The sequence below is a fragment of the Gobius niger genome (assembly GCF_951799975.1).
Source record: "Gobius niger genome assembly, chromosome: 19".
Taxonomy (NCBI): Eukaryota; Metazoa; Chordata; class Actinopteri; order Gobiiformes; family Gobiidae; genus Gobius; species Gobius niger.
The window spans coordinates 5,033,033-5,056,646 of record NC_136870.1 but is presented as its reverse complement, the minus strand read 5'-3'; the positions used below and the strand labels follow the sequence as shown (position 1 = coordinate 5,056,646).

At 43.8% G+C, this 23,614-nt stretch overlaps 1 protein-coding gene across 10 annotated transcripts in view; it reads right to left on the bottom strand.

The window, feature by feature from the left end:
• cacna1g (calcium channel, voltage-dependent, T type, alpha 1G subunit) overlaps positions 1 to 23,614 on the bottom strand; it is a 347,077-nt gene that overhangs the window by 112,571 nt on the left and 210,892 nt on the right. The gene's annotated exons all lie outside the window — the stretch shown is intronic.

Here is a 23,614-nt window from a genome sequence, read left to right as displayed (position 1 = left end):
TTCTCTGCGGACACCAGACAACAACGCACAGCCCGGGGTTAAACTCTCGTCTAACACGCTGTAAATCTGGAACGATCTGGTGTACAATTAGCATCCCCATTAATTATGCCTGACTTCCATTAGTGTTTGCCAGGCGCTTGGCTGGCAACAACAGACACGGCGAACGTAGCGGGGAATGCTTGTAACGCACTCCAATGTACAATCGCGGCAGAGATGAAACCGGGCAGCTAATCCGCTTTGAAGGCCCCTATCAGACGGAGAGCGGCGGGGGATTTCAGGGCTGTGGGCTCGAGCATGGAGGAAAACACAGGGAAATAAATCTGAAAGGCTCGTGCTGTGTAGAGTTGTGGACAGGAGCAACATTTTATCGCTAGAACTGGAGAAATGCGGTCTGTCAATCCATCCAATCACCTTCTACTGTCGTCCTTTCACAATTCTTACATGCTTGTGATGTGTAAAGCTTCGAACTACCAACCTACATACCTTCCATCCCAGTCCTTATCTATATACATTACCTAACCTGTGGTCCTTATTTAATTCCTTACTTCCTAAACAACTAACCTACGCACCTACCGGCTTTTCTACATACCAAAGCGATGGATTGGATTGGATACCAAAGCGACCATCCATCCATCCATCCATCCATCCATCCATCCATCCATCCATCCATCCATCCATCCATCCATCCATCCATCCAAGTAACCATCCATCCAAGTATCTATCCATCCATCCATCCATCCATCCATCCATCCATCCATCCATCCAAGTAACCATCCATCCAAGTATCCATCCATCCATCCATCCATCCATCCATCCATCCATCCATCCATCCAAGTAACCATCCATCCAAGTATCTATCCATCCATCCATCCATCCATCCATCCATCCATGCATCCATCCATCCATCCATCCATCCATCCATCCATCCATCCATCCATCCATCCATCCATCCATCCATCCATCCATCCATCCATCCATCCATCCAAGTAACCATCCATCCAAGTATCCATCCATCCATCCATCCATCCATCCAAGTAACCATCCATCCATCCATCCATCCATCCATCCATCCATCCATCCATCCAAGTAACCATCCATCCATCCATCCATCCATCCATCCATCCATCCATCCATCCATCCATCCATCCATCCATCCATCCATCCATCCATCCATCCATCCATCCATCCATCCATCCATCCATCCATCCATCCATCCATCCATCCATCCAACCAACCAACCAACCAACCAACCAACCAACCAACCAACCAACCAACTAGACCCCTTCTTCTTCTTTCCTACCTACCTGGCCAAACTTATGTACCTACATTCCTCCCTTCCTACCTACCCACCTTTGTCCTACCGAGTACCAACCAAGTAATCTTACCTACAATATGCACCTTCCACCTATGAACCGAGCTTCACACTTATGCAACAACCTTCCAACATTACCTAACCCTCTACGGTTCCAAAGTTTGGGGTCACCCACTATACGTTGTCCATGAATTGCCTTAATTTTCTTCGAACAAGAATGAACTGTGGAGTTTCACAAGAATCCAGGTTTTTGAAATCCTGTTACTCTTCTCAACAGTCCAGTCCCCGAAACGTGTTTTCTGCGGACCTAAACAACTCCTAGCTTAAAGCCCTCCCCATCCGTTAAAGTTAAGTAGCTGACAGATGCTCCAAACTGCTAATGCTCTCCATAAACACACTTCTAATGGCCTGGCTTCCAAAACGCGAATCAGCCGGAGTCATGAGGCGTAATTATTATGACATAAAAACACCATGGATCATGATTATGGCCATTTACTATCATTCTAATACTTCCCCTGTGCTGATGTTTACGCGCCACTTTGGTTGACCCACTTTCTGGCCCTGCAGTTGGATAAGTGTGCTCAAAGTCGCATTTGATGGAATAGAGGAGTAGTTTTCTCTCAGGCAAACCAGACAAAGGAGTGTACGCATTGTCTCCTGCAGTTTCATCAAAGAGATCCAGGAGTTTGCCACAAATTTAATCCATTTTAACTATGACACGTATGAGGAAAGTACCATAAATAAGCTCATAATTATGATATCACCAGGATGCTAAAATTTGAAATGTCAAATTCCGAGACTTTAGCTGGTCCTGCTTCCACCTGTGGGCTCCTCGTGTGCGTGGTATGATTTGTATCTGTAACTATCTTGTTTTATTAACAAATCCTTCTGCAGTTTTTTGTCTTTTGTTGCTTTTTTTTTTTTACTTTTTTGTCCTGTTTTTGTGGCTTTCTTGTTTCTTTAACATCCCTTTTTTTCATTGCTTTTTTTGTTGTGTTTTCATCACGTTTTCGTCAAGTTTTTGTCATAATTGTAGGTGCTTTGTTTGTTTTTGTTATCTTTTTGTCCCAGTTTTGTCACTTTTGTGTCGTGTTTTTGTCAAATTTTTGTTGCGTTTTCACCCTTGCATTTGTCGCTGTTTGTTGTCGCTTTTTTGGCTTGTTATTTGTTTTTCATTGTTTTCTTTCCATTGCTTTATTGTCATGTTTTCTTCACATTCTTTGTCATATTTTTAGGTGCTTTGTTGCACGCTTTTGTCACTTTTCTGTTGCCGTTTTGTCCCAGTTTTGTCACTTCTGTGTCGTGTTTATGTCAAATGTTTTGTTGCATTTTCATCCTTGTATTTGTCGTTGTTTGGTGTCGCTTTTTTGGCTCGTTTTTAGATTTTCATTGTTTTCTTTCCATTGCTTTGTTGCCGTGTTTTCATCACGTCTTTTTTGTCGATCTTTTGTCACAAGGTTGCGTTTTCATCCCCGTTTTTGTCACTATTTTGATGCTTTTTTTTTTTTTAAAGCTTTTACATTCGGGTAGTGCCGAACTGGAAGAAGTAAAGGGTAGTTGAGTAAAATTTCTCAGCTGTCGCTTAATGTATTTGTAATTCTTACAGTTTTCTCCTGTACATCCCGATAATTCACTGGAGTCATTCACAAGCTCGTCTCAGCCAGAGATCATAGCGAGACTCCAAATCATGAATTTTGACACTGCGATACCTGACATGTGTTTTCTCTTTGTCTGGTCAAATCAGTTTTGCGCCGTAGAGAACTACATCGTAGAAGTCGTCATTTCAAGGGCAAATCTCCCCTTGGTCCGTCCCGCCTGCAGTTGCTCAGGGGCAGCTGCGCTCTGGGCCCACGTGCTCACAGCCGGGAATCGGACCCCCGACATGGCCCGTCTCTTCATGTGATTGTGAGCACAGGGGGCGGCCATGATGGATTTGAGGTGAGACGAACCCCCCCCCCCCCCCCCCCCCCCCCCGCCGAGGTGATGACCGCGGGGGAGGAGAAGAGACGGTGCGGAGTGTGGGCCGGGGGGGAAAGAACGCTCGGATGGATCGCATTTCACTGTGGACGCGGGACGGATATCCTTGACCATCTTTGGGAGTAAATGGGTCGGGCTGGGTACCAGTACTTTAACGATACTTGGCTTTCGATACTGATGCCTGAACGATACTTTATCCGATACTTATACTAAAGTATTTGTCGTCTAAAACAAGGAAACAGAACAATTACCTTATAAAAATGTCAAGAAATGTGTGAAAAAGGGGTATAATTTAGGAAAAAATGGGGGGGAGCAAAAATAAGGAAAACATTAGGTGAAGTTGGGAAAATACTAGTAATAAAAATGAGCAAAAATAAGGGAAACAATTTTGGAACAAATTAGTGTAAAAAAATGTATTGAAAAATGGGAAGGGGAAACACACATTTATTTGAGCTGAAAGAACCAAGTCAGTTCTTTTAACCTCTTAACCCCCACCTAAACCGAGCACATTTTTTGCAGTGCATTCCAGATCAAAGCTGCTGCTTGGTTTGGCCAAATTTTTAGATCTTTTTTTTTTTTGAGGGTTTGTCTGTGTTTATTAAGCTCTTACCAAATACTGTATAGAAAGATCTGGTGTCTCAAAACGCAGACTATAGTTTAACATTTTGCCCTTTGTGATCTTGCCACTCCAGACCTTTTAAGTGGGACGTACGTGGGGTGAAGAGACACTTTTTCCTCCAACCAGATGGACTCCGTGGCTGGGAAGACAGGGTGGTGGGGCTATGCGGGCGTGGGGGGTGAACATGTGCATTTGTTTTGTTTCACGAGGGCCGATCCTCGCCACAGCGGACTCCAGCTCGTTCTCTCTCAGACATGAACATTGTTTAGCTCACAACGGGTTAAAGGAACAGGCCACCGTTTTTTACATCCTGAGATATGTTCTTACCCGAGCTTAGACGAGTTCATTTGTACCTGTCTGGTCTTCACGCGTGCGCTCAGTCATGTGAACACCGCACTAGCGTTAGCATTTAGCCTCTCCCCCTCTCCTCTATAGCTCCAAACCAGGTGAAGACAGAAGCTACCAAGCTCTTCCACGTTTTCCCTATTTAAATATGGTTAAATGAAGTGTTGCACAATCCAAGTATAGTTACACAAAATTAAAAAAAGAAGTACTATATTGTAAGGCGTAATCATACCAGGAGTACTTCGGCGTCCGCACAGTAAAGTGAAGATATTACTGCGCGTACAGGTTTTAGTTTGACCTGTGATAGTAGATCATGCTTAAGGAAGTACTTGCTCAGTTCACTAAGATCCGGCCCTTAGAGTTAAGACTGAGTCCGTGCTTTACTATGAATGTATATGTAAAGAAAACTAAGTTACACTGGGTTTTGGATCAAACAATGATACACAGTAAATATGATAGTAGTGAACACAAAGTTAAAGACTTCAGAATCCATAGAATCCAAAGCAACTTTATTTTCACCCCCTCAAAGCCCAAACCGGCTCTCATGGATATTCTTGAAAAGAAATCTGTTGCTCGCTTTGCCCACATTGTGTCGTGAAGAAAGGGGAGCAGATAAAAGGAGCCTGAGCGGACAATCCTTGAAGCTGTTGAGCCCGTGCCAGACTGGGATGCTCCCGAGTCCCGGGCCATATTTCAGGAAGTGCTTTTAGCCTAGAACGTTTCCCCGAGCACTGTGTGACAGCCTCCACCGCACATACCTGCCGTCACCTTCTATTGGTCAGGAAGGACATATTTGGATGAGAGGACTTCACACGTTTAGCAGTGGACATCCCTGTCAGACAGTGAGAGCGCTCGGAGGAGTTTGACCTGATTTTTTTTTTTTTTTCTGCTGCTCTTGTTAACAGCTGGTGATGTGAGTATTAACTTTGGTCATTAAGTAGTGGAACAAAAGCCCTTGACTTTGGCACTGAGAGCACAATGAGTGGTTAATCTATGTCTTCAAATACAATGAGCTTCACTATTGATAACGAAATAAGCAAAACAAATTCAACTGTACAGAAATCATTAATGGTGCCAACATCACTCTTTCAATTTACACAGGACAAAGACTTTTCAAAGATATTCCAATAAATACTTTTCAGCACCAGAGCAATAACAGGAGATTTAAGAGAATTGGGTCAAAAGTCTCCAAAATACAGATGACCAGGCACCATAGGAAAGTGCTGAGACAGCCTACATGACAAAGATAAGATAGGACTTGTATTAAGATTGCGTTCTTAAGAGATTCAATTTCTACTAATTATATTATTAAGATGTATATTAAGCAGCTTTGTTCCTTTGACTGCTTATTCTTTGTTTCCTTTCCAGAAATGTGACCTTATAAAAAAGTCTGAACAAAACAGCATGCGTACTTTGTAATGGTTATTTCACCCAACAAAGATAAACCGGAACAACTGTAATGAGATTTCAGTGTTTGTTGGCACTGGAAGGCTTTTCACGTGACTCAAGTCATCCAAAGCCTCCGCATGTGTTATCACTCCTGAATTACAGCATAATCAAATAATAACATTTTGAATCAAATCAATTCTCAAATATAAATGATATTGTATTTTATGTATTTTCATAATCATTTTAATGCTTTTAGTCCAGTTTGTTTGTTGATTTTTGACCTCTTAAGGGACTAGATCAGGGGTCTCCAACAAGCGGCCCCCGAGCCAAATCCGGCCCGCGAGATGATTCAATCCGGCCCTTGATTTTATAGCACAAATTCCCGAGTATTTCAGAATAAAGTAAGTCTCTAGCCCATTCCTGTGCAGTTATGATTTTTTTAAAGAAATAACCAGAATGCTCTCTCCAGCCACAAGCTGGCAGCTTAAATAAAAAAAAGGAAAGAAAAAGAATTCCAAATGGGTCCAGCAGAGGGCACTGACATAATCAGAGATCAGCATATAAACATTATAATCATGTGGTAAATGAAAAGGTCTGCCCCTGGGGCGACGGTGGCTACAATAGTAGCTTACCAGCACCAAGTGCTGAATGAATGAATAATGACTACAGTTAAGCAGAGACTGTGACACAGGCTTGTTAAGTGCAATACAAGTGTAAGCCGAGGATACAGTCAGGCTCATTATTATTTATTTATGGAAAAAAGTTTCCTCAATAGAATTTTCCCAATTAAAATATCTTTTACTGGAGCTTTTGTTTATGGAGCCCGGCAATACACGCCTAATATTGGCCCCCAGCGAAATTTACTTGGGGACCCCTGGACTAGATGCAAGTTGGTCATTTTTATGCTCACTACTGCCACCTCAGGTCTAATGCGTAACTGCAGTCTCTATATTAAGCTCTTGCATGACGGCACATCAGACCCGAAGTAACACCTTTGTGAGTGACAGTGCAGGATTTTAGAGGCAGTTGTGGTGAACAGGTCTGAGCTCATTCTACACATTAGGACATGGCTGGAACATGTGGGGGGAGGAAAATACATAATTTTAACATTTTTAATATATAGCCCCTGTAACTCCCACCTGAACTGACCACATGTTCTCCAGTTTGGCATTACCCAAATGTTAAAGCTTCTTGAAAAAAAAAAAGCACCAAAGTAGCAACGAAAATGAGGATGAAAATGCAAAAATAATATGACAAAAAAGTAACAATAATAAACACACACAAAAAAAAAGTGACAATAAACAATAGCCAAACGTGGTGAAAACATGACCAAAAACAGGTCAAATAAAGTGTGTCACCTGCACTGGGCTTTGAAGAATTTGATTACAGAAGACGATGTTCTAAATATATAACACGAGTGTTGGGAAAATCCATGGATGGCGACAGCACAGGCGTGTGAATGTGAATGCAGTCACACAAGACAACGCTTGATGTTGTCAGGCGTTGTCTTGGTCACCATTGTCTCCAAATGTCCAGGGAAGAAAATGACGCGCCCACATTTCAAAGCAGTATTATATCTTGGCTGCCAGGGGGATAGAAAAAAATCAAAGATGAAATCTCCAAGTCACTAATAAAAAGGTGAAAAGAATTCCTTACAGAAGCTAAAAAGCAGTGTGCATCCAAACCTACTCTTAAGTTGACTAAATATCATCTTCAGACCCATAATGATGTATTAAAAACACATTTGATCTTTTCCAGGTTTCTCTTCTGGGGAGCTTAACGTCACTTCCTGCTGATTCAGTCCACAAGAGCAAAGGATTGAACTGAGCCAGGCACATCATTCTGGTTTAGGTTCTGTTTGTCATTTAAGTATTCATTTAAAATGTTGTTTATGTATTTAATTTCACATTAGTATTGTTTAATTAACCAGTTAAAGTAATATCATTTGAATTGACCAGTTAATTATATAAAACAACCAGTTTTAGAAATGTGTGTTGATTGAAATACATTCACCCATATGAAATGACCAGTATCGGTATCGACAAAAATGACCCCAAAAGTATCGGTATCGTATCGATTCCAAAAAATGTGGTATCGCCCATCCCTACTGAAGAATAAACTCTCCTCCTCGTCTCTTCTGTAGATCGTAAATCATAAATCAGTTTCATTTTCACTGTTTACATTCCACATAAGTTTACTGCGCCATTTACATCTTGTTCTATTGTCTGTGTTAGCGTCACAGCGCCTCACACAGGCCTGGAAGATGAACTGCGCCGTTTTCACAGACCTGAGTCGACCCATGTGGACGAACACGTTTAAAACATAAGCGTTTTGTCTTTGTGTGGATATAGTCTAATACCACCCAAACATTTACATTTGATCATATTTTAAATGGCCACAACATGTAAACATTCACGGGGAGGAATAAGTAAGTACACCCCCTGAATCTCGCTGAACTGCAGCAGTTTGGTAAAGAGGAACGGTCCAAGATTCATCCTGATCGTTGAGCGTCTGATCTGCAGTTATTGCTGCAAAAGAAGGATCAGCCAGTTGTTTAACACAGGGGTTCACTTACTTATTCCACACTGTTGTTTTCTGATTTCTCACGTTTTTCTGCAAAATATCTTGATAAACTCGTAAATTTATTTTTCTATTGATGATAGCAGGTTGTCTAGACCCTGAGGCAACAAAACATCCCCACACCGTGATGCTCCTGCTCCAGACTTCACAGTGAGGAGAGGGTTTTGACGGTGATGTGATGTTCCATTTGTCCTCCACACATGAAGTTGTGTGTTTCTCCCAAACTATTCCACTTCCATCCAAGTGCTCTTTCACAAACCAAAGCTGAGTTGTTATGGCCATTAAAAATATGATACCATGTAATTGTTTGGGTGGGTGGGTTAGTTTAAGCCAGGGGTGTCCAACGTGAGGCCCGGGGGCCAAATGCGGCCCTCAGACCAATTTATGGTGGCCCTCGGCCTCTTGCTGTATCGGTACACATCACCAGAGATGGACCTTTTTATTTGAAATGTAATAATTCTATACAATTCTAACCGAACAACTAACATTTTATTGTGCGACAGAGCTGGCATGAAGGTTTTAAGCTTAAATAGAGGTGTGGGGCACAATTTAAACCTCTGCTAGTCGAAGGTTTTGCTGCACTAACTACCGATCTACGGCCCTTCACCCCGTTTACACTTCAATATGCGGCCCCCATGAAAAAAGGTTTGGACACCCCTGGTTTAAGCAGCAGTTTATCGATTCTTATGATTCTGATGACGATCATGTCACATTTTCCTCCCCCTGTAAACGCCATCAAACGTGAGCAATTGGAATTGAATCATAAATATCATAACGAGGTCAACTCGCACTAAACGGGTGTTTCGTTCTAGGCATGGCCACTTCCGAGCATGGCCGGACTCTCGTGGCAGTTGTGGTGATATTGTGCACTTTGGAAACTCAGATCCTCGGCCTGGCTTCACCGGTATGACCCGCATGTTAACGTCTGTTAAATCTAATCATGAATATACAACTGATTTTTCACTTTTCCCCAGGTGCATCATGAAGGCGAGCAATTACTACCTCAAACGAGACAAAAGAGAGAGGGTAAGTGATATTTCTCAGAGTTCTAATATTATATTTGCTTGTGTTGCTCTTTAGAGTTTTAACAATGCTCAAGCAGGGAATATTTTTAAATTTAGAGACGCCAATATACAGATTATTTATGGGGAAAAACATGTAGCAATTTTGTGATTTTATGGTTTAATGTAAAAATGACCATTTATGCCTAAAAATGCCCAAAATGTCCTATTTTCGGCGACAAAATCTGAACAACGGATTGAGCCAGGTTTAAATTAAAGGTTTTATTTCTTTGACATATTAGTTACAAAGACTTTTTCAGAGGGGATTTTGGATATCTTGTTTAGTTCTAAGATTAACTCTTATATAGTTGAAAAATTTAGAAGCAATTGAAATTTTGCCTTGTTTTTTGACATTCAAAACTCCAAAAATTAGGCTTGGAAAATCCCTCAAAAAAGAAAAAAACAATTCAAAATATTATTAAGTCCAAGACCGGAAAGTTTGAAGTCTGTAGGTGCTACTGATGTGGAGAAAAATGTATTGTGATGCAACTACAATTTACCATACAAATCTATGGAGAAACATTGGAAAAGGTATACATGTTATTGTAAAGATTATTATTATTATTTTTTTCTGTTAGATGAAATTTTACATGTTAAGCGACACATTTCTGTGACATATTTCTGTCCCCGTAATATTTCCTCGTAGATCAATTTCAGCTTGTGTTCCACTAGCACTTCTATGCATTAAAGGAATAGGCCACCGTTTTTACATAATAAGATATGTTCTTACCTCACTTTAGACGTGTTAATATATCCCCGTCTGGTCTTTGTCCGTGCGCTCTGCCAGGCAAACGGAGCACATACGCAGCCTCTCCCACATGTCATATAGCTCCAAAAAAGCTCACGATAGAAGCTACCAAGCTCTTCCACGTGTTCCCTATTTAAATAAAGTTACGTGAAGTGTTTTCATGCGAAGTATATTTACCCAGAAATGTAGCATGTCGATTTTATAAGCAAATAAAAAGGGGGACTATATTGTGAGGCGTAATGATACGAGGAGTAAAACGTCCGCGCAGTAACTCCTAAAGGTTATTGCCGGAAGTGAGCGGGGGAAGTCTTTAGGAGTTACTACGCGGACGCTGTGCTCCTCGTATCATTACGCCTCACAATATAGTCCCCCTTTTTATTTGCTTATAAAATCGACATGCTACATTTCTGGGTAAATATACTTCGCATGAAAACACTTCACGTAACTTTATTTAAATAGGGAACACGTGGAAGAGCTTGGTAGCTTCTATCGTGAGCTTTTTCGGAGCTATGTGACATGTGGGAGAGGCTGCGTATGTGCTCCGTTTGCGTGACAGAGCGCGCGGACAAAGACCAGACGGGGATATATTAACACGTCTAAAGTGAGGTAAGAACATATCTTAGTATGTAAAAACGGTGGCCTATTCCTTTAAAGACTCTGAAAATTGCATGACACGTCTGCAGAAACATGCACTGTTGTCTTGCCTCTGCCCCTCTGCAGCTCTGCCCTCCGTGACTGAGTATGACGTGGACGTGGAGCTCAGGGTGACAGACTTTGAGGCAGTGGACAGTCTCCGGAGGTTACTGCAGAGCGATAACTTCTCCCTGACCCTGGGTCCCTCGGTCAACCTCACGCACATCGAAATGACCACTGGTACAGCCAGCCACGTCTTTTGCCTCCCAGATGTCTTTTTTTCCCCCTAATAATATTAATCATTTATAGTGTTATTGCGGATGAATTTCTAAAAACATTCTGAAACTACAGTATATATTTAGGCCTATATAATCACAAAAAGACACACACTTCTTTCATTAAGCCTTTTAAAAGGGAAGACAACAACATCTATTCACATAACAAATATACACAACTTTAACCCCTTAACTCCCACCTGAACCGAGCACATTTTCTCCAGTTTGGCAAAAAATGTGACAAAAATGTGACAAAAGATGACCAAAAAATGACAAAAAAAATGGCAAAAAATGTGACAAAAAATATGACAAAAAATGACAAAAAATTAACCAAAAAATGACAAAAAATGACATAAAAAATGATTTTTAAAAAATGACAACGTGAGTTAAAAAAGTGAGTTGAATACCCCTCCCCCCAAAAAAAAGGATGGAAAAAAATCTGATGACGGGAGGAAAAAGATCCATTTAGAAGAGCTTTGTAGATCTTAGCTTGAGGCGTTACACTGGCCTACAGGATTTGGGTAAACCGAGAAAATGCTCTCGGTTCAGGCGGGAGTTAAAAGGGTATGGTAGATTCTTAGCAACCTCCCTCTCTCTTGGTACAGCTGCGTTTTTTTGCCTTTTTCTGCAAACTGTTGTTTCTGTGTTCCACATTGTTTTACTGGATACTTTTGCACGTCTTTGCCGTGTTTGGTGGGTTCGACACCCACAAATGTATTCTTCTGAAAACTGAAGAGGCACCAAGAGCCCCCCGCACCTGCAGCACAGTGGAGGCGTCACAAGAGGAAACGAGGGAAAAAGGAAGGGACAAGGAGGTATCCGGGCAAGACTCACACTCACTCTATTGTTCTGGCTAATGGACGTTCACCGGAGAATAAAACAGATTAAGCGCTTCCCAAAAGATGGTGAAAGACTGTTGTGGAGCAGAGGAAGCTGCGCAGGAGGAAGTGGAAGGAGGAGGGGGAACTGACCAGTGCAGGACACCACGCTCTGAAACAGGGACAAGCCCAATGACAAATAAAGCACTGACTTACTATTGTTTATGAGCAAAGAGCTTTGGGCACAATATTTCTTTGAAGATAATAATAGCACGGACAGGATTAAGGCAAAGTAAACTTTATTGCTGCAACTGAATATTTCACTAAATCTTTTCTATCTTATCAGGATTGTGAAGTCTGTCTCTTCTTATTTATTTTTTTCAGTCTGCTATGAAAACGGCTCTGATTTCCAGTGCAGATGTGAAGATGAGTTTGTGTGGTCCTATAACAACTGTATAACACATGGAGCGTGTGACGACATCATGGACGACGCCTGTACGTGCCTTAACATCGCTCCCTCTGAAGGACAGCACTGCACACCAAAACAGGGTCAGGACGCTTTTAAGGGTAAGGACAGTTAAGGGACAGATTTGGAAAGAGAAAAACAACCCCTTTTTTTTATGATTGTGTGTGATTTTACAGCCCCTCAGATATTTGAGTACGAACTTGTCATAGAAATAAGCAACGCGGGCTTAGAGCAGCTGAGAAACTGTCTGCAAAACATCACTCTGCCTGTTCAACTCAACTCACGAGGGAAGAGTTCCCAAATTATTTTAACAACAGGTAAGCTCTAACTGTGTGTTTTTTTTCCCTTTTTTTACATGTTAAGAGACCAATTTAGCTCAAAACCTGGAAATTAAAAAAAGAAAATGAGGTTTAATTAGTTAGTTTGCTTCTAGTGTCTCCCCTTAATGTTTGCTGGTAGTTCAATTTCAGCTTGTGTTCCACACCATTATATATATGCAGAAAATGTTTTGTTGTCTTGCCTCTGCCCCTCTGCAGCTCTGCCCTCCGTGACTGAGTATGACGTGGACGTGGAGCTCAGGGTGACAGACTTTGAGGCAGTGGACAGTCTCCGGAGGTTACTGCAGAGCGATAACTTCTCCCTGACCCGGGGTCCCTCGGTCAACCTCACGCACATCGAAATCACCACTGGTACAAAAACAGCCACGTTTTTCCCCCCCGAATAATATCAATCATTTTTAGTGTATCATGTATGTATTTTTGGTCTCAGATCTTGGCGTTTGGTCACATTTGAGCCCCGCCCACTCTGAGTCTCTGTGATCTGATTGGCTTCAGAGTTACACTGTAGGTCAGACACCGTGAGTCACAGTAACATGACGCTAAATAGTGAGCTCTTTTTTTTTTCTGTAAAAAGGCTGCGGCCTCACAGAAGTGAAGAAAGAAGTCATGGAGATTCTGCTTTAGAACATCACACTTCTGCTGGAAGGAACAATACAAGATTTAAATTCAAGTATGCCTTCATAATAAGAGTGAACAATCCTGTACGTAATTAAAATATTGGTCAGTCAGCAAAAACAAACCCTTGTCATTTGTATCTGCTGTAGAGTCATGTTATTCCCAGTTCCTCTGAGTCATGGTGCAGCAGGACTGATGTGGACAGATGTTACAGAAGAAGCCCATGAGGTTCATTTCTTCAACAGCTGTTATAGTAACTATTTTTTCCAAAGTAAAAGTAGATCTACCACAGTCCTGTCCACATCTGTCATGGTCCACCATGACCCACCACAACTCAGAGGAACTGGAAAAAACATGACTCTACATCAGATCATATATATGGATATTTCTTTAACCTTTAAAGGCATCAATTGTGTGATTAAAAAAAAAAAAAAAAATCAGAATTCAGATATAATCAGATTAGAATTCTCAATTTATTCTTAATCTATTTACTACATACTTTAGTTTCACAGTTCTCGGCAGAAGTCTGACGTTGTGTCTAAAGCAGAAGCTCCATGACTTCCTTCTTCACTTCTCTGTGACTGAAGAGCAATGAGGCCTCAGTCTTTTTACTGGAAACAAAGAGCTCAATGTTACTGTCACTCATGTGTCTGACCTAAAGTCTAACTCTGAAGAAAGTCAATTCACATTTACACTAAGAAGGTTGGAAGGGCGCCCCCTTGTGTCACCTTTCATCCAAATGCCTGGAACATAATACAACATCTATTAACATGCTAATTTATCATTTGAATTTCTATATGATACATATTTAATTTAGTTTAAAGGGACTATACAGAGTTTTAAAAATGTTAAAATTATGTATTTTCCTCCCCCTACATGTTCCAGCCATGTCCGAATGAGCTCAGACCTGTTCACCACAACTGCCTCTAAAATCCTGCACTGTCACTAAAAACGGTGTTACTTCGGGTCCGAAGTGCCGTCATGCACAAGCTGCAGTTACACGTATGACCTGAGGTGGCAGCAGTGAGTATAAAATGGCTAACTTTAAGTAACTATAAAGCATTTGGTGATGTAGGAAACAATACTATGTTTAAGAAAGTTTGAGTAATATTCTATTATTAGATTGATAGGCCACCATTATTTCATTTTCACATCAGTCCCTGAAGTGAAACAAATAACGCTAACATCTTCACCTAAAAACCCAACTGTTGCATTTAGCTTGGGCTGGATTTCCTTTTTTACGAAGTGCCAAAGAGCTTTGATGTTAATTTTATTGTCATCTAATCGCTCTGGTTAAACTTAGTGGCATCTCCGGTCTCTGGCCCTGTTCCTTTTTCACATTTCTTCTTCCGAAACAATGAAGAGGCACCAGGATATTTCACAAAGTCTTTTCTATCTTATCAGGATTGTGAAGTCTGTCTCTTCTTATTTTTTTTAGTCTGCTATGAAAACGGCTCTGATTTCCAGTGCAGATGTGAAGATGAGTTTGTGTGGTCCTATAACAACTGTAGAACACATGGAGCTTGTGATGACATCATGGACGACGCCTGTACGTGCCTTAACATCGCTCCCTCTGAAGGACAGTACTGCACTCCAAAACAGGGTGAGGACGCTTTTAAGGGTAAGGACAGTTGAGGGACATAAACATAAAAATAACAAACATTTTGTGTTGTGTGTGATTTTACAGCCCCTCAGATCTTTGAGTACGAACTTGTCATAGAAATAAACAACACAGACTTACAGCAGCTGAGAAACTGTCTGCAAAATATCACTCTGCCTGTTCAACTCAACTCACAAGTAAAGATTTCCGAAATGAATATTACAACAGGTAAGCTACTGTAGTGACAACTTTAATAAGTAAGAGATGAAAATGACACAATGTCCGTCTGTCCAAAGGAAAGTTATAAATAATGGTATGTTTTCTTCACAGACACTTCACCAGCTCCTGCATTTCTTCATGGGTACATCCTTTCTATTGAGTTGAACACCACAGATCCAGCTGTGATAAATCTGCTCAGGACTTTTCTGGGGAACACCTCTTACCCCATCAGTGTCAACGAGCGCATACACATCAACAGAGTTGATCTTTCTACAGGTGAGAATGTTTTGAGTTTAGGACATGAAAGACTCTGAGGCGATACAGAGTTCCACAGGCGACAATGTGTTTAAGAAATCTTTTGTCCCTTGTGCTCTGGGAATTCTGAATGAAGCAGCGACTTAAAGACAATTGCCACTGAAATGGACCGAATTGCTCTGTAATATTTTTTCTCAAAGAAAAAAGAAAAAAAAAAAACACACTGAACGGCCTGTCTACATAGTCCTAGTCTAGTATTTTTTATGTTTTTGTTCTGTTCTGTGAGCTGAAATGACTGTGTTTGACTATTTGTCCCCAGTCTGCAGTCCTAACAACAGTAGTTACCAGTGCACATGTGAGGAGCAGTACCGTTGGTCATGTGACCTGTGTTTATTCCATGGATCATGTGACAGCATCACTAATGACACCTGTGGATGTATCAATGGCCGTCCTAATGGACTGTACTGTCAGCCTCTTGACAGCAGTAAGCTCTGAACTGAAAATACTGCACAGCAATAAAGACGACACAAGTGTACCACTTACCCATAATTCTCTGTGTTCATCACCAGACTTCACCGCCTGTTCATCGACTACACCTCCCTCGACTACACCTCCCTCGACTACACCTCCTTCAACCACTATCTCAAAAGGTAACTAGCTCATTTTAGGGTTCACTGTTAAAACTTCATTTAAGTATCCTCACAGTCACTACGCCAAATGTACAACAATGACTCTGACTGTGACAGGGCACAGGTGAGACCGGGAGTTATGTAATAAGTGTGTTTTTGTTTTAAACGTGTGTTCATTTATTGCAGTTGGTTAACTCCAATTTATGTGGAGTTAACAGAAACTCATCTTCACATCTGCACTGGAAATCAGAGCCGTTTTCATAGCAGACTAAAACAAATAAGAAGAGACAGACTTCTACGGGGGACATACGGATCAGTCGCATGGAAGCCCAGTGAGATACAACAACCGCGGGTATTTGTGGACGGCAAGAGGCGAGATATCGGGAACGGATTGTGGACGGTCGTGGATCTGAGCGAGATGGTGCGGAGCTCGAGAGGGTTCACCGGCCACAGTGAACGGACTGAGTGCACAGCGAGAGGGCCAATGAGCGCATGGAATGAGAGCGCATGGAACCAGAGCGCATGGAACCAGAGCGCATGGAACCAGAGCGCATGGAACCAGAGCGCATGGACCCAGAGCACATGGAACCAGAGCACATGGAACCAGAGCGCATGGAACCAGAGCGCATGGAACCAGAGCACATGGAACCAGAGCACATGGAACCAGAGCACATGGAACCAGAGCACATGGAACCAGAGCGCATGGAACACGAGCACATGGAACGAGAGCGCTTGGAACCAGAGCACATGTAACCAGAGCGCATGGAACCAGAGCGCATGGAACACGAGCACATGGAACGAGAGTGCATGGAACCAGAGCGCATGGAACCAGAGCGCATGGAACGAGAGCACATGGAACACGAGCACATGGAACACGAGCACATAGAACCAGAACACATGGAACACGAGCACATGGAACGAGAGCACATGGAACCAGAGCGCATGGAACACGAGCACATGGAACGAGAGCGCATGGAACCAGAGCACATGGAACCAGAGCACATGGAACACGAGCACATGGAACGAGAGCGCATGGAACCAGAGCACATGGAACCAGAGCGCATGGAACACGAGCACATGGAACGAGAGCGCATGGAACCAGAGCGCATGGAACACGAGCACATGGAACGAGAGCGCATGGAACCAGAGCACATGGAACCAGAGCACATGGAACACGAGCACATGGAACGAGAGCGCATGGAACCAGAGCACATGGAACCAGAGCGCATGGAACACGAGCACATGGAACGAGAGCGCATGGAACCAGAGCGCATGGAACACAAGCACATGGAACACGAGCACATGGAACGAGAGCGCATGGAACCAGAGCGCATGGAACACAAGCACATGGAACACGAGCACATGGAACGAGAGCGCATGGAACCAGAGCGCATGGAACCAGAGCACATGGAACCAGAGCGCATGGAACCAGAGCACATGGAACCAGAGGACATGGAACACGAGCACATGGAACGAGAGCGCATGGAACCAGAGCCAGAGTGCATGGAACCAGAGCACATGGAACCGGAGCACATGGAACACGAGCACATGGAACCAGAGCGCATGGAACCAGAGCACATGGAACCAGAGCACATGGAACACGAGCACATGGAACCAGAGCACATGGAACACGAGCACATGGAACCAGAGCGCATGGAACACGAGCACATGGAACCAGAGCACATGGAACCAGAGCGCATGGAACCAGAGCGCATGGAACACGAGCACATGGAACCAGAGCGCATGGAACCAGAGCACATGGAACCAGAGCGCATGGAACCAGAGCACATGGAACCAGAGCGCATGGAACCAGAGCGCATGGAACCAGAGCACATGGAACCAGAGCACATGGAACCAGAGCGCATGGAACCAGAGCCAGAGCGCATGGAACCAGAGCCAGAGTGCATGGAACCAGAGCGTATGGAACCAGAGCGCATGGAACCAGAGCGCATGGAACCAGAGCACATGGAACCAGCGCATGGAACCAGAGCGCATGGAACACGAGCACATGGAATGAGAGCGCATGGAACCAGAGCGTATGGAACCAGAGCGCATGGAACGAGAGCACATGGAACACGAGCACATGGAACCAGAGCACATGGAACACGAGCACATGGAACCAGAGCACATGGAACCAGAGCGCATGGAACACGAGCACATGGAACGAGAGCGCATGGAACCAGAGCACATGGAACCAGAGCGCATGGAACACGAGCACATGGAACGAGAGCGCATGGAACCAGAGCACATGGAACCAGAGCACATGGAACCAGAGCGCATGGAACACGAGCACATGGAACGAGAGCGCATGGAACCAGAGCGCATGGAACACAAGCACATGGAACGAGAGCGCATGGAACCAGAGCACATGGAACCAGAGCACATGGAACACGAGCACATGGAACGAGAGCGCATGGAACCAGAGCACATGGAACCAGAGCGCATGGAACACGAGCACATGGAACGAGAGCGCATGGAACCAGAGCGCATGGAACACAAGCACATGGAACACGAGCACATGGAACGAGAGCGCATGGAACCAGAGCGCATGGAACACAAGCACATGGAACACGAGCACATGGAACGAGAGCGCATGGAACCAGAGCGCATGGAACCAGAGCACATGGAACCAGAGCGCATGGAACCAGAGCACATGGAACCAGAGCGCATGGAACCAGAGCACATGGAACCAGAGGACATGGAACACGAGCACATGGAACGAGAGCGCATGGAACCAGAGCCAGAGTGCATGGAACCAGAGCACATGGAACCAGAGCACATGGAACACGAGCACATGGAACCAGAGCGCATGGAACCAGAGCACATGGAACCAGAGCACATGGAACACGAGCACATGGAACCAGAGCACATGGAACACGAGCACATGGAACCAGAGCGCATGGAACACGAGCACATGGAACCAGAGCACATGGAACCAGAGCGCATGGAACCAGAGCGCATGGAACACGAGCACATGGAACCAGAGCGCATGGAACCAGAGCACATGGAACCAGAGCGCATGGAACCAGAGCACATGGAACCAGAGCGCATGGAACCAGAGCGCATGGAACCAGAGCACATGGAACCAGAGCACATGGAACGAGAGCGCATGGAACCAGAGCCAGAGCGCATGGAACCAGAGCCAGAGTGCATGGAACCAGAGCGTATGGAACCAGAGCGCATGGAACCAGAGCGCATGGAACCAGAGCACATGGAACCAGCGCATGGAACCAGAGCGCATGGAACACGAGCACATGGAATGAGAGCGCATGGAACCAGAGCGTATGGAACCAGAGCGCATGGAACGAGAGCACATGGAACACGAGCACATGGAACCAGAGCACATGGAACACGAGCACATGGAACGAGAGCACATGGAACCAGAGCGCATGGAACACGAGCACATGGAACGAGAGCGCATGGAACCAGAGCACATGGAACCAGAGCGCATGGAACACGAGCACATGGAACGAGAGCGCATGGAACCAGAGCACATGGAACCAGAGCACATGGAACCAGAGCGCATGGAACACGAGCACATGGAACGAGAGCGCATGGAACCAGAGCGCATGGAACACAAGCACATGGAACACGAGCACATGGAACCAGAGCGCATGGAACCAGAGCGCATGGAACCAGAGCCAGAGTGCATGGAACCAGAGCGCATGGAACCAGAGCGCATGGAACGAGAGCACATGGAACACGAGCACATGGAACCAGAGCACATGGAACACGAGCACATGGAACGAGAGCACATGGAACCAGAGCGCATGGAACACGAGCACATGGAACGAGAGCGCATGGAACCAGAGCACATGGAACCAGAGCGCATGGAACACGAGCACATGGAACGAGAGCGCATGGAACCAGAGCACATGGAACCAGAGCACATGGAACCAGAGCGCATGGAACACGAGCACATGGAACGAGAGCGCATGGAACCAGAGCGCATGGAACACAATCACATGGACAACGAGCACATGGAACCAGAGCGCAATGAACCAGAGCGCATGGAACCAGAGCCAGAGTGCATGGACCCAGAGCACATGGAACCAGAGCACATGGAACATGAGCACATGGAACCAGAGCGCATGGAACCAGAGCACATGGAACCAGAGCGCATGGAACCAGAGCACATGGAACGAGAGCGCATGGAACCAGAGCGCATGGAACACAAGCACATGGACAACGAGCACATGGAACCAGAGCGCAATGAACCAGAGCGCATGGAACCAGAGCCAGAGTGCATGGAACCAGAGCACATGGAACCAGAGCACATGGAACATGAGCACATGGAACCAGAGCGCATGGAACCAGAGCACATGGAACCAGAGCACATGGAACACGAGCACATGGAACCAGAGCACATGGAACCAGAGCACATGGAACACGAGCACATGGAACCAGAGCGCATGGAACCAGAGCACATGGAACCAGAGCACATGGAACACGAGCACATGGAACCAGAGCGCATGGAACACGAGCACATGGAACCAGAGTGCATGGAACCAGAGCCAGAGCGCATGGAACCAGAGCACATGGAACCAGAGCGCATGGAACCAGAGCGCATGGAACCAGAGCACATGGAACCAGAGCACATGGAACGAGAGCGCATGGAACCAGAGCCAGAGCGCATGGAACCAGAGCGTATGGAACCCGAGCGCATGGAACACGAGCGCATGGAACCAGAGCGATTGGAACCAGAGTGGATGGAACATGAGCGCATGGGACCAGATCGCCAACTGTGCTCCTGTTGAAGGGAGCCGGGAAAGGAACCGGTTGCCACCTTGCGGCTGCCCCGTTAGCGTCCACGGTCGCTCCAGATCGAAGCGTGAGAGACGTTCGAGTCCAGTACTGATGTGATTTTTGATCTAGCGAGGTTGCTTTTATGAATGAACTCATCTAGGCCTAATACATTTGCTTCTACAGTATATGTTCTCTGTATTCATTATTGGTTGCACCACAAACATGCTCTCACCTCACCTTTTTCACCATAAGATTTCAGGCCAAAACTTATTAGGTGTCACATCCCAGTCTACAATAACCTAAACCTGTTTTAACATTCCGACACCTGCTCCACAACACAACAGAGATGAGCACAACTGTGGTCACCAGTGAGTTTTTATGATAAATGCTAAAAATCAACAGACCTCTGAGAGGACTTCATGTGTTTTGTAGGGGTGGGACTTTAACACATTAATTTCAATTAATTAATTACAAAGATTTTAACGTGTATTTTTTTTTTGCGCAATTAGTCGTATTTCCCCCGATTTCCCCCCAAGCCGGAACTCCCGAGCCGGAACCTTTGTATTTGTGTGTTTCTGGTACATCTGATACATCTGGTATATCTGACGCACATCCACCCACAACAGCAATGGACGGAGACGCTTCACTCGGCCCGATGGGGACTCAGTTTAGTTTTAAAAACCTCCTGATGGGACGACAGACAGCTGTACTGTTGTGTGCAGGTTGTGTTAAAAAGAGTTCTCCTTCCACTGTAGTTACTCAAGTCTAAAATACCATCACAATACAAAACATGTTGGACAAACACAGAGACGTCCTCAATGCTATTGTTAGCGTTAGCCTCAAACACAGAGATGTCCTCTATGCTAATGTTAGAGTTAGCCTTAAACACAGAGACGTCCTCGATGCTAATGTTAGTGTTAGCCTCAAACACAGAGACGTCCTCGATGCTAATGTTAGCGTTAGCCTCAAACACAGAGATGTCCTCGATGCTAATGTTAGCGTTAGCCTCAAACACAGAGATGTCCTCTATGCTAATGTTAGAGTTAGCCTTAAACACAGAGACGTCCTTGATGCTAATGTTAGCGTTAGCCTCAAACACAGAGACGTCCTCGATGCTAATGTTAGTGTTAGCCTCAAACACAGAGATGTCCTCGATGCCAATGTTAGCGTTCAGCCTCAAACAAATGCTCCAGCCACGCCTGCCCTGAGCCACAATAGAGCCCCACAGTCCCGCCCCTTGCAGTCTTGTTGCTCCGGTCCGGAAGCAAAAAATCCCTGTCTACACGACCGTCGATTTTCCAAAAATTCAAATATTAAGAGTTTACCGCAAAAGCTAATCAGCGATGTAGCAATTCTTGACCATAAAATGTTTCATTTCAATCCAAAAAGAAGACATAATGTTGAAGAAAAGACAAAGGTACAAGGCTGTGACATCATTCACTTCCTGACTATAGAAACTCCGTATCCCAAGAACCATTGCGACATCGCGCCCGCTGGTCAAGGCAACCAGGTTTTCAGCAAACACGGCGAGTTTCTTTTACTTTGCAGACAAAAGTTCTATATTATTTCACTATTAAACAGTCTGAATCATACTAATGTGAATAAAAATGATCGGTGGTTTGTTTAATTGGATCGTTGGGAACATTTTTTTAATCTATCTGACGTTTTTCTTACTCTCAGTGTTAGATATGGATAAAACGTCAACTATCTGCCTGCATTATGTTTGAATACATTGTTTATAATATGTTGTCTACATTACAATAAATAAATACGTGTGGGAACGTGAAGCTCCACCAATCAAAAGCCTCGTAGTAGATCATGGGACTCCCGAGCATCCTGGGTAATGTAGTTCTAGGATGAAGGCTCGCAGTTAAACTAGATGGATCTCATACGTGCTTTTTTCACCTGCGTCTGACTTTGCGTTCGCTTTAGAACCACAGAGCTGGATTCAGCCCAAGATGACGTAGTTACGGAGTTAAACACTTTATTCCAAATCAATACGGTCTCAAAGCAAGGGGAATTTTACTTCCGGACCGGAGAGGAGGCGGGACTGTGGAGCTCCATGACCCTAACCCTTGTCAGGATAACAAATGGCACTTTGATTTTAAGTTTACAACAATTGTTGAACACTTAAAGGCGCTGTTTTATGGCCCTTTTGCTTGATTTTCTTTTTTTCTTTTATATAAATGTGGCTTTATTATTACTGTTTAATGAACTCTACAAGTTACATGAGTGATCAGAGTTCCTAAAACACTTGAAAGCTAAATAGCTATAAATGTACTTTGCCTCTGTTACTTGAATAACTATACAGATTAACAATAATATATTTGTTGTTGAACTCATGTATCTAGTTATTAAATAATTTAGGTGCAAAAAATTGTTGTTTTTGTTTTTTGATTCAAATGCGATTGATTGTGATAAATTAATTATAGACCTTTAATTTAATTTAAAAAAGTTAATAGAGTCCCACCACTAGTGTTTTGACATTACACTGTAATAGGTCAACCAACCTTGTTTTTTTTTTTTTCAAGATGTTAAAAAGAAAATTAGTATCTGAGCCATGTCTTGTTGTGATTGGCTGAAGGGTCCTGACTCCTTTGGTTTTATGATTTCAGCTGTACTGGTATGGCTTTTAAACATGACGCATGATCATCCACCAACAAGTGAGTGTGCAACATTTGATTTTGTTATTTCCCTCATTCCTAATTTCCAAATGTATGTTTTTTAGATACTACAACACTTCAAACCACAACTCCACAGAGCACAGGAATCACCAGTGAGTTGTTTTTGTGTTGGGAATCATATAATAGTTAGTTATTAAAGATTAGGGCAGCACATATAATGCTAAATTATTGTTATTACAATTTTACATTTAATTGTAAGAGGTCTACCATCTCAGTTTTCACCAAAATCCCTCTTTATCCGATGATACTAAACTGTCAATAAAGCATTTTTAACATTTTTCACAGCCACTACTCAACAAACAGAA